The sequence below is a fragment of the Strongylocentrotus purpuratus genome, unplaced genomic scaffold (assembly GCF_000002235.5).
Source record: "Strongylocentrotus purpuratus isolate Spur 01 unplaced genomic scaffold, Spur_5.0 spur5_scaffold_7, whole genome shotgun sequence".
In the NCBI taxonomy this organism is placed as follows: Eukaryota; Metazoa; Echinodermata; class Echinoidea; order Camarodonta; family Strongylocentrotidae; genus Strongylocentrotus; species Strongylocentrotus purpuratus.
Window position 1 is genome coordinate 34,747,457 of NW_022145613.1, and position 12,209 is coordinate 34,759,665.

The 12,209-nt window shown below is 37.4% G+C and overlaps 1 protein-coding gene across 3 annotated transcripts in view; it reads left to right on the forward strand.

Annotated features, from left to right (window-relative positions):
- The window catches only part of LOC578079, a 45,875-nt gene that overhangs the window by 9,818 nt on the left and 23,848 nt on the right, over positions 1–12,209 (forward strand). For 2 of the 3 annotated variants that reach the window (XM_030974938.1, XM_030974940.1), the window contains exon 4: positions 9,982–10,157. The exons of the other annotated variant lie outside the window; for it this stretch is intronic. The gene's annotated coding sequence lies outside the window, so the exon portion shown is untranslated. The remainder of the gene's footprint in view (positions 1–9,981; positions 10,158–12,209) is intronic. 3 annotated transcript variants of the gene reach the window in all.

Consider the following 12,209-nt stretch of genomic DNA (forward strand, 5'->3'; position numbering starts at 1 on the left):
GATGCATTGCTTCATGATGGCCACACTATCAAAACTCTGCTAAAGCTAAAGCCTCGGTCACAAATGCCATTACGAACGATTTTCAGACAATGGAAATTCGGGAAGACAATGGAAAAACAGGGAGATTCGTACAAAACTATCGTTTGTACGAACCTTTGTGACCGTAGCATTAGAGAGAGAGTACCGGTACCGTAAATGCTTTTTGTGCAGACTTTGCCTACCACTTCATTCACTATACTTATTAGTGCTGTAGTCAAACGTTTAACCGTCCGGTATCCGACCGCCCATGGCGGATTCCGTTTTCAATTGGACGGTTTCGTTTTCCTGTTTTTTTTTTTTTTTTTTTTTTTTTTTTTTTTAAAGTTTCGAATTATGCCCCTCCACCTTGCACTATGCCTGGCAATGTCTCCCAGCTCAGTAATCGGTGTGATGACTTACCACTTGGAAACTAGAACAACACTCCATTGTGTCTGTCATCTTGGTTTGAAAGTAATCTTTGTAATAGATCTCAATATATATATTCATCCAAGTTTAACACATGGTGTACCACAAGGTTCTATCCTAGGTCCTCTACTGTTTTAATTTACTTTAATGATCTTACACATTATTCTAAAACGACATTGTTACTATTATTTGTGACTAGTTCAAAAGCCCAAATCGGCGCCTTCAGTTAAATCACCTTCCTGCTTTTTCACACGGCCAAAAAAAAAAAAAAAAAAAAAAAAAAAAAACTTTTTTTAAATTTTTAAAAAAAAATAAATCGTTTAACCGAAAACCGTCCGGTTTTGACAGGCGGTTAAACGGAATTGGAGATATCCGTGATGTTACAGCACTAATACTTATGGTGAAAAAGACATGATTACTTTACAACAGTGACTGTGAAGATTTCTGCATTTCCCATGATAATCCCGAAGGAAGTCTTACATCTTTTCAAAGTATTTTGTATGGCCTTTGCTTGGCCTTTGCTTGGCCTGATTGCTTTTCATTGTGTGCATTGAAATCTTGGATTTATCTTTGCACAAAGTGCACACGTGAAAGTATTTCCATTGACCGTGCTTTTCTGTATCTAGCCAAAAGGGACTTTTAGATTTGCATGGACTGATACGTATGACGTCCATTCAAGGCAATGCATTAAAAGGACGTCGACCGTAGCAATCCCCATTGTCTTCGTGCGAATCTAAAAGTCCCTAATGCGTGTACATGTACGTGGCCCTACCAAGTAGCAGTTCTTATTGTCTTGTAACGTTTTTGCAAATGTCCCTGTTCTAATCAGGATTCAATTGTTGATTGGCTGTAGAAAGGTGTAACATGTCTTAATACATGTAGTAACATGTCTTATTTGCAGTGCTGTCATTCTCTGCCAGATTTAGGGCTTTGCAAGTACATGTATAGTACATGTATCCCATACATTGTAGTGTTGCAATGCACATAGAGACATACATGTACATTCCTGAGTAGAGCAAAAAGAGTTGTGCAATGGTTCAGGAACATTGGGACATGCATTCAATGTACATGTTAAACATGATAGACACTATTCAGGTTTATGATGATGCAGGACTGTAAAGATAGGAATAGCGTAAGGATGAATCTACCTACATGTATAAGAGTGTAAAATGTAATACATACCGGTACAAATATGCTCTCAATTCCTAGAACTAGACTGTACAGTTGATGTTTCAACTTGATATCTGTCCGCAAAATGCATCCATAGTCTGTATTTTATACAGTTGCTACATTTAATGACAGGATTGGGTTTCTAATGCTGAACAAATTTTGTGAATGGAATATTCATTTAAATACCCGAGCCCAGATTCATGTAGAAATAAATACTTTTATTTACATCTACATGTATAGTTTATTTGCCTCTGCTACTGAGGAATGTCCTAACTTTTGTCTGTACCAAGGTAATGAAAAGGGTTTTCGTTTTCTCCAGCGCGGGCACAGTCGCCCTGAGAGAAATTCCCCGCTACCAGAAGAGCACTGAACTTTTCGTATGAAAATTACCTTTTACATTTACATTTAAGTCAAGTGATCTTATTCTGTGGTCGTTAAATGGGCCATGAACAGGAATTTTTCAATGGCAGCTTTATGTTTTTAAATTGGATCGGGGCTTTACATTAGGGCGAATAGCAATCAGTCTCAATAATTGTTTATCAATCCACTCATCCCTAGTCTTTTTTCTACCTGGGGATACAATACACAAATACATTTTTATATTGATATTATACGCAAATTTGGAATGATGAATGATATCTTTGTATTTGCTATTATTTCTGCTTAATACATTTTGTCTCATTGATATATACATGTAGTTATTGCAAGACAAGTTATTGCAAGAAATTTTATACCATTAGTCTACACATATATATTTTTTTGGTGACCATTACACAAGGCTTTCATGGCAAACACCATGCATTATCACAAGGATGTGTTGCGTTTCTTTATGTGTCTCAACTTCAAAGCAATATGGGTAGATTTAACGGTTCAGTTTTGTGAATGATTGATAGCGCTCTTGAATAGGTAGAGAGTTGCCTCCTGCATAGCATATTGGACAAAAATCTCATCCACTCAAGCTTGATTCATTTGATAAATAGTGTGGATCGTTTTGCTTAGAAAGTGTGGATTAATAGATGTGAATTATATCTAAGTAGCATCGACAAACATCTATTTGGTTGAGATATAAAATTGATCAATCAGTCATCAGTATTATTCTTATAATCCAGATAATTCTTTCACACAATAGGGAAATTATTGTTTATGAAGTGAACTGTAACAACCTGGGAATAACAAGGAAATCATTGGCTGTACTGCTCTCTTGATTCAATGCGTTGCTAAAAGAAAACTGATCATGATTTCAACCAAATCATATAGATAGATGCAGCATTCATAAATCAAATTTCATGAAGGGGAAGGAACATACAGCACATGCACTTAGTACATTCAGTACTTGTACCGTAGTACATTCTTTTTTTGATTTTGTCTTTGTCTTAATTGATGATAACCCTGAGGAAACCAGATGTATACAGCTATTCATTGTTCTTCATTCATTGGCAGTTTGGCACATGTTCTGTTCAGTGTTTTGAGACTGAAGCATTCACAGCAGCATAGCAAACATGCCCTGTTATACACAAGTACAACGATCTGTGCTGTGTGATCACACTAATGTACATTGTGCATAGATCTATACTGCATGCTTGCTGAAGGCTGTACAGGGAACTCCATTCAAAGGTCATACCCAGAGTGTGTTCCAAGGGTTTGTCTATCGTTGGCAGCCATGTTTTTCACTGTGCTTGCTCTGTGCTATGGCCATTACTACCTGTGCACAAAGTATGCACGCATGTGTGTCTAGGGAGATTCAGGGATGGGTTATGGGGAAAGGCTTTGTCCAAAACTCTTTCTATAAGCTTCATTTTCAGCTTATGGTTCTATTTGTAAATGGTTGTGGTTAAGATTATATTAGGAAATAATGCAATTTATACAATGTATTAGGACAGAATATAAGCACTGCAGCTAGATTGTCAGATCAGGCGTTGGATCGAGAGCCACGCATGCTAGGGCATCAAGTGATAAAAGATGGAGTTCCTTAATCAAACGTAAATTACTGCCATTTATCAACCTTTATCAATGTCATGATATTTAAAATTATGGCACAAAATTGATTTTTGTCTTCGCAAGACAAACAAAATAAATTACATTTACCGTACATGTAACAGTTTTGCAGAATTAGATAAGCTTGCTAGTGTTAAAGAAATAAGCAGAATTTCAACATTTCATAATCTATATCGGTATATTTTTTTCTTCATTTGCAGTACTGTTAAAGTAGAAATATTTGCGGTACATTAATTTTTGCCGATTTCTTGCTAAGATCGGCAAGCGCGAAATTTAGAGCTTGCAAAAATATAAGCATGACTTATTATGAGTGTATTGAAAGGGCTGAATTGCGTGCAACGCGAGTTTAAGAACCAGTGAATATGTTTTGGAGTTGCTCGGCGCGAAAAAATTAATCATGCAAAAATAATATTGATAGCTTTCTCATCCCCTAAGATTAAATTTCAATATTTCATAATGAAAATGTTCTCCGGTCCCAAGTTCCCAACTCCCACACATTTGATTTCTGCCTAGATGGGCCATACTGTTCTTCACAATGAAGTAAACTTGCCTATTGTAGGTCGTGTCACTCGTGTGCATCTTTTTGAAATAATATTATTGGCATTTTGCATTGTGTAGAATGCTAAAAAATGCTACTGCTGTAGAATGCTAAAAATGAAACCCATCGAAGGTAAAGAATGTCCAGTGATCTTTTAAACATTTCTTACTCGTCTGTGGGGGATGGGGGGAGGGGGTAGATTGGATGGGGTATCCCCTGTCCCCTGACCATTTTCAGTGATAGCACATGGCATATCCTGAAGTATAGAGTGGTGAAGTGTGACGTCATCAAAAATCTATTTTTAGAATTTCTCAATTTTTTCTTCGTATTCCGAAAGAACATCAAAAAATAATGTCCAAATGTCGAAAACCAATTGAATATTTTAAGTATTAGCTGAGATATGACCATCTGAATGAATATATGTCCTATGGGAACTCAGTGTTATATGCTCTGGCTCCTAACCATTAGGAGCCAGAGCATATAATAATATAATATAATAATAATAATAATATTTATTCAGATGGTCATATCTCAGCCAATACTTAACATATTCAATTGGTTTTCGACATTTGGACATTATTTTTGATGTTATTTCGGAATATAAAGAAAAAATTGAGAAATTCTAAAAATAGATTTTTATGACGTCACAGCTTCGGTACTCTATTAGTGTGGATAATTACTGAACGATGCCATCTTGAATCTTGTGTATTCTTCATCTCTGTTTTTAAAGAAGAAATAAAGGATTAATTCTTCTTTATAACTTTCTGTAAAGCCCCTTTCCTGCCATATCTTCTGAATTTCTATCAAAAAACTTCTGGATGGAATGTTGTAACAAGCCTCATAAAATGCTGATTCTCACTCTTTTTATCCAAATAATTCATGCGTGGTTGTATATCATGCAATGTTATCTCAACAAGTTGTGACCTTTGACCTTCATCCAAAGGATTGCAGAGAATCTTTCAAGCTATCCTGCTGTCCAGGCGAGTTAGCTCAGTCAGTTAAGCATCTTCCTGTTGAACCAAAGATTGTGATCCAAAGCCAACACAGGCTAATAACTGAAGCCAGTGCTGTGTGTTCAAGTGACCCTCTCTTGTATTAATTATAGGCGTAAGCAATGATACAGTGGAAAATACTCCAGCCCTCAGATAGGATATTAAATGGAGGCCCCATGTAGAGGAGAGTCACCACCACGTTAAAAACCGACTGCACTATTCGTATAAGATTATGGGGAACCCCCGTTGTAGTGGTCCACCTGCACACTCCCAGTCAGTAATATCGGGAGAAGAGACTCGATGATCTCAGTGATTCAGTTCCCAGGCACAGGTGATGCCAAATACATAATAATAATAGTCTACAGACTTCTGTACCTTGATGTTCACCCTAGACTGTCCCATGTACAGAGGCTTATTTTCGATAGTATCTGAGTTTTATACCCTATTCACCCAGCCAAACTTGTCGAGAACTAACAGTTTTTCAGATTTGTATCCCTCTGCAGTAGTCAGAGGCATTATGTTTTCCGTCCGTACTTCCCGTTCTCGTGATCTCGTTATCTCAAGAACAGATTGATGGATTCCCGCCAAACTTGGATCATGTATGTATTTTGCAGAGCCGATGAACTGATTTGATTTTGGGGTCACAAGGTTAAAGATCAAAGGTCACATGGCTCATTATGTACATGTATGCAAAAATAACCTGTGATCACAATTTAATTAGAACCGATGAAAGGATTACCATCACACTCTGTACATGTATGTATCTTGCTGAGCCAATGTACTGATCGGATGTTGGGGTCATGGAGACAAAGGTCAAAGGTCATGGGCTTATTATGAATGTAAAAAGAGCTTTTGATTGCATAATCATTAGAACCGATGGACAGATTACCATCAAACTCAAGACATGTATGTATCTTGCAGAGCCAATGAAAAGATCACAGGTTCATACATGTATAATTATGAAACATAGCTTGTAATCATGGTATTCTGAGAACCTGTTAATGGATTACAAATACAATTGAACTTGAATTTTAAAAATTGCTTCTGTTTTGGTTTGTAAAATCACTATGGCGGAGGCATCATTCTCGACTGTTAAAACCTTCATGTAGATCTGATATGAATTAATTGTTTATACTGATCTTGTCTCTAAAGCTAAACTGCCTTACTTTACATCAATCACAAGGTTTTAAAGCCTGTCTGCACTAGTTTGGCCAGGAGGGATTAGACCTCCCTGCCTGGTCACTTGCAGGTGGGTATCTCATTAAAAAAAGGGACCATGGGGGATCAACGGGTAACGCTTTGGCATTGTTGGCTGTATAAAGGGCGCAAGTAGCTGCAGTGCTGCTTTAAACTTGTTTATAGTAATGGAAAGGGTCCCAAAAATAAGAAAAAGTAGTGTTTCAGTTTGCCGTTGGAGATAGACGTTTTCCAAAATATTTATTTTTTATTTAGAATTCCATGTATGTAAAGTAACAGGAGGAAGAACAAAATAAAACCTGTGTTTATTCAGGCAATTGAAATCATATTGACACCCATTTCTTCAAAAAATAATCCTCTTGAAAAAAAATATCACTAGTCAACAAGATATTTTTGTTGTTGGGGGTGGGGGGAGGGGGGGGGGGGTCTCCCAAAATTGCATGGTCTTTTTCAGAATTTGCAAGATTAGCATGATATGGCTTTACAACTTTTTAGAGAAAGACAAATAGCTGTTTATTTCCTATCTGCTCAATAAAGAATTTGGAGGAAGTGAATAAAGGAAAAATAAAAAATTACAATTAAAAATCTGATTTATGATATTGCTATTTGCTTCTCGTATAGCGCTAGTATCCACCGTGCACTGAGTGTTGAGGCTGCTCTGTTATCACCTGGATGGCTTCAGTGAGGCTACCAGTTCCAGTGCTCGTATAATACAGTATTCCTTTCTGCCAGATACTCATTTACTACACTTTGTCAAGAGCAGCACCAGCAGAATGACTATAACCCCAGCCCTGGTGATCTGACAGTTAATCCAGCGACACTTGCTCTGGGTTTCGTTTCAAGAAAGGTATAGGTACAGTCAAACCTGCTGTAATGACCAACTGTATAGAAAGACCACCTGTCTACAAAGACCACATTTTTTGTTTCCCTTTGAAATAGTTTCTCATTGAAACCTGTACTAAAGGAACCTGTCTATAAAGACCACCTGCCTGTAAAGACCACAATTCTTGTCTTCCAAGGGTGGTCTTTATAGACAGGTTTCACTGTATATTAAGGTTAGGGTGACAATTAGGTTTTAGGTTAGCTTTAGGTTTAGGGTTAGGTTAAGTTAGGTATAGTTTTTAGTCCAGGGTTGAAGTTCAAAATTTAGTTAGTGCAGGAGATTGATGTGGAGTGTTTGTCTCAGGAGCAAGTATTGTACAACGGTACAACCTCTGCCCAACCTCATCAATCCATCTCACCTGAGAATTTTCAACAACAAAAATTTAGCGAGCATCACCTCATTTCTGGGCAAAAAGGTGCTGGCCTTGTTATGCTATATGTCTTGTTGAATACACCTCAAAGATGAAGTACCTAAAATGATATGATATAAAATACACCATCAGTGGCTGTCACAATATCTAAAAAAAAGTATTAACTTTATAAACAAAAATCTCTTGCTCATTTACTACATTTTTGAAAATGGAAAGCTGATAGGGATATAGACTGTAAAAAAAACACTATTTGTTCATGGATATGCTCTGCTGAGACAACGTGTTGAAAGTCAGAAGATAATATCAAACTCCTCCAGTCAGACAGATTTTTCTGTCTTATGTGGCTGTTGCTATAACATGAAAAAGTACTCTCGTCTTGCCTGCTTGCCGCCATTGAGAATCATGGAAAGCTGGTATTTAGAGAAAGTCAGCAGCTGAGATGCATCGTTGATCTCTTACATACTATCAGTTATCGGCTTTCTTTCTAAGCCATAGCATTACAAAATATGCTATGGGTATACGTCCTTCACTATAAGTACAGATACATTGTATTCCTTTGGGGATTCTCAAACTTGATTTTAAGATCTATCAGAATAATACAATCATTTCTGTGAATAGTAATGTGAGATAATATATATATTCTTATTTAGCCCATTGGCCATCATCACTTTTGAATCAAGGGAGGGGCAGAGGGCACTCCTCCCCTTTAGTAAAACATGCTTCCGATCTAATAAGTATTATCAACAACTTTTCAAAAACGTTATTCCATAGCAAAGATTTTAGAGCTTGTGTTCAATACTTGTAGATACTTACAGATGTAAGCCACAAATTTAGGATACAAAGGAAATCGGGTTTCAAAACCCTTCAATTAATTATTTTCTAGTTCTGATTTGAAGGGCCTGAAAGATAACAAAGATGTGATATACCTTTGAGAGAGAACTTAATAATCCAGAAAGATATATGACAAGATTTATTGTAATATCTTCTGCAGTTTTTGTATTTGCTCAGTTCTGTGTAACTATGACTACTAAATTTATTTTCTGCCATGCTGCTGTATACCAGTTTGCAGTAGTACAGCCCTTTATGAATGAATGAAGTTATTAATCACCAATTCTGGAAAGAAAGAAAAAAGAGTTCAGTATATTGATGAGCAAAGGAACCCATTAAATCTTTTCTACACAAACATACATTAGTCAAAGACTGTAGTGTAACCAGAAATGGGCAAGCAGAGGGGGGGGGGGGGGGGGGGGAACAACAAATTCTCTGCAGAAGAAGGCAGTGTACTTGTACAATTTTTAGTGTGTTTACACCAAAATGAAAGGGTACCCCTTGGACCTGTTATAGGGCACCCAAGAAAGGTTTGGATTTAGATGTATCTGAGGTCATAGACCTCTAAAAAATGTTGTCATGGGGCCTTCAAGGATGGAGGATGGGGCAGGGGTATAGACTCCAAGACAACTTATTTTAGGATTTACTAGACCGACTGCCCAAGAGACTGATGCCTCACTAGAATGATATTTTCTTGTTGGCTCTCAGTTTCTTGGACCTTTTGCTACTTCCTTCTTTTCTATATTTTCTTCTTAAGTTCTTTGTGATGTGTCTGTGATGTGTCGGTCTTGTGGGCTGTCAGTTTTCTTGGATGACACCTGGTAGTATATGTTTTACCACAGTTGTAAACCCAGAGGGAAGATCTAGCCTTTTCAAATTGCCTTTTTGGAGGAGAAATGAAGTCCAGAAATAGACATTTCAAATTATAGAATGGTGGGATCACATTATTCTCATTAGTATTGTCCCATTTGGTCTACCGGTATATGGATGAATAGACCTGTTTTGTCACACATGGTATGTCTGTTTTAAATTTTGAACAATGAATTTAAGCCAATATGTACAGCAGTAGTGAGCCTTTACTTAAAAAATAATTCCTAAACAATTTTTGATTATTTTAATTGCTTCAAAAAACTGGTTCGATTCTAACATTTCCAAAATATTTTCTTTTCTTTTCCCATTTGTGGAAAACACTGAGATGCAGCTAAAATCCTTTGGAAAAAAAGATGAATCTTTTTCCCCAAGGAAGTGGAGTCTTAATAGTCCCGACTATTTCCAGAAAAGTGAACAGATACAGATCAATTCCCCTCCCCCCACCCCCTGGTGATGTGACACAATGCAAGGCTAAACTCTTGGAATATTGATGCTAATTATTTGAGGGGAAAAACACACTTTTCTCCCTTTCCTTTACTGTCAATGAGCTCCAAAGGGATACTGGTATTTTGTTGTTTAATACAATCTATTTGGCCAATTTATAAGATGATAATGTATGCAATAGTTAGATAAACTATCAAGTCCGAGACCCGAGTGGTATTATTCGAAAGATGTCAATTATTTTTCTCCGCAGTCCGAATTTTGCTTGGGTGTGTGGATGTCGATCGACGATGTATTCGCTGCACTGCCGCGGTATACTTATCACGTGATTATATGTTCCGTAAGAGAATTTCGGTGCGTGTGCAATTTGTCCGAAAAGCAAGTCAAACCAGGGCCTATACATCACCTTCCAGGATTGTGCCTTGTTGAGTAAGTATTTAATTATACTTCTGATAACAGTTTCATTCTGTTTCAAGGTGTTTTAAAAGTTAAAAACATCGGTTTGTCGTGGTTATCTTCAATTAAATGCACCGATACTGAGAATCTGCATTCAGAGTCTCCGATGTTGTTTTTTCCTTAGGTTATTTCTGACACGAAACTGAACGTGTAGTGATGGTTTGTGAACGTCTTTTCTCGGATTTGTGGTGGGGGAATTTTCTGCGGTATCGTCTACATAGGGAAGGATACTTTTACTTCGTGTTCCTATATTTACAGGAAGTGTGTAGTTCAAATTGTGTATTATTAAGAGTGTTTCGAAAGTACTTTCGTCGAACAGACTGCGGTACTCGCACTGCAGGTGTAGGGATTTAAAGACTTCTCTCGTTGATATACACACGCGTCTACTCCACATGTATACACACAGCAACGGAACTAGCGTGTGTATTGTATAGGCGGGGAATCCTCGTAGTACGGGACCCATCGGCATCTAGCGCACATGACCTCCGCCCGAACTTCTGGGCGAAGGTAATGTGCGCAATGCTGCGAGATGACGCTTGTGCTGGTTCTGTTCCGAAAACTGTTGTACACTTCAAACTTATCTTAACAATATCAAACGAAAATCCCGTTGTATTGGAATATAGGTTGTTCCATAATTATCAGCACATTATTACAGCCTATTTTTATGTAATTTTTATGTGAAACATGAGACAGAAATTTAGTTCCAGTCGTGTTGGTCTTGTCTGTACATTCATGGTATTTTGTGAGATTGGTGGGTTGCAAATGGCGACCGTGCATGGGCATGGCATTATTGACGGCCATGTAGTTTATTTGTGTTGTCCCTGGCCGTGTTTTGGATGTGTCCAGACACACTTGTTATGAGAAGTACCACATTTTCTGGGATATTGTTCATTATTCGATGGATTGTCTTGGCAGCTTTGTGCTCTGAAACTAAGTAAGACCTGAAGACTAGAGATCTTCTTTGGTTTGAAGGAGCATTGTTTTTAAAAATAAAAGGAAATTGTCTATTCATTTCTGGACCTCTAACTTGTTATTTATAGATCATAGTCTACAAAGTAATGTAGTGAACATTTACATTGTTTTAGGCCCTCAATCAAATGCATAGTATTTAGACTTCGATTTCCATAGTCTGATGGATCTACATGTACATGTTTCCGCCTCACGGTTACGGTAGATGGGCTTACTTTAAATCATCAGGTCATCGCATCGAGTCCGGTGGTCGCATTGCTCAGCATTTGATTTGGTGAAAACATGCCCCTTTATTCACAAAATGGGGGGGGGGGGGTAATTTTTGTGAAATAAATCTCTCTAGTCTACAAATGGTCCGGACCAATTTACCCCACACTTTGTGAAAACACTACGGCAAATATATGAAAGGTCGCGTCCTTATAGATTAATTGAACATAATCTTTCGTTTTCGTTTCATGAAAGTTCGTGTAATGCGACCAATTGACAGGTATGGATGACCATGCAGATGATTTAGCTGGTTTGATATGAGTACTCATTTTGCTGAATGCTATGAGTTCATAATCATCGGTACATGAATTGAATAAAACTTTGGTTTTTATAGCACTCAAGAAATAAACTCTAAATCTTTGGAATGGTGCAATATTTATTGAATGAAATTGATGATCCAGCTATAAGCACTACCGGTAGCGTAGCTGGAACAGACGGTACCGTTCCAGAGAACAAAATAGAAACATAATAAACGACATGTTTGCAGCTCGCTGTTGGTGTTCCGAGGCGTTGAATTAATTTTATTTCTGTTTTTTTCTCTTTGCAATAACATCCTGAATCATTAAAGCCCAAATTCACAAAGCAAGGTTTGAGCTCAAACCTCCTTTTGTTTCGCCAAACCTCCTTTTGTTTTTTACAAACCAGGTTTGTAAAAAACGCGTAAAACGCGTCATATGACGTACGAAAACCAAGGTTTGTCGACAAACCTCCTTTGTGAATTCGGGCCCATGGGTTTTGTGCTAAACGTTTAACCGTTAAATGTATACAAGCGTTTTTTGTTTACCGTAT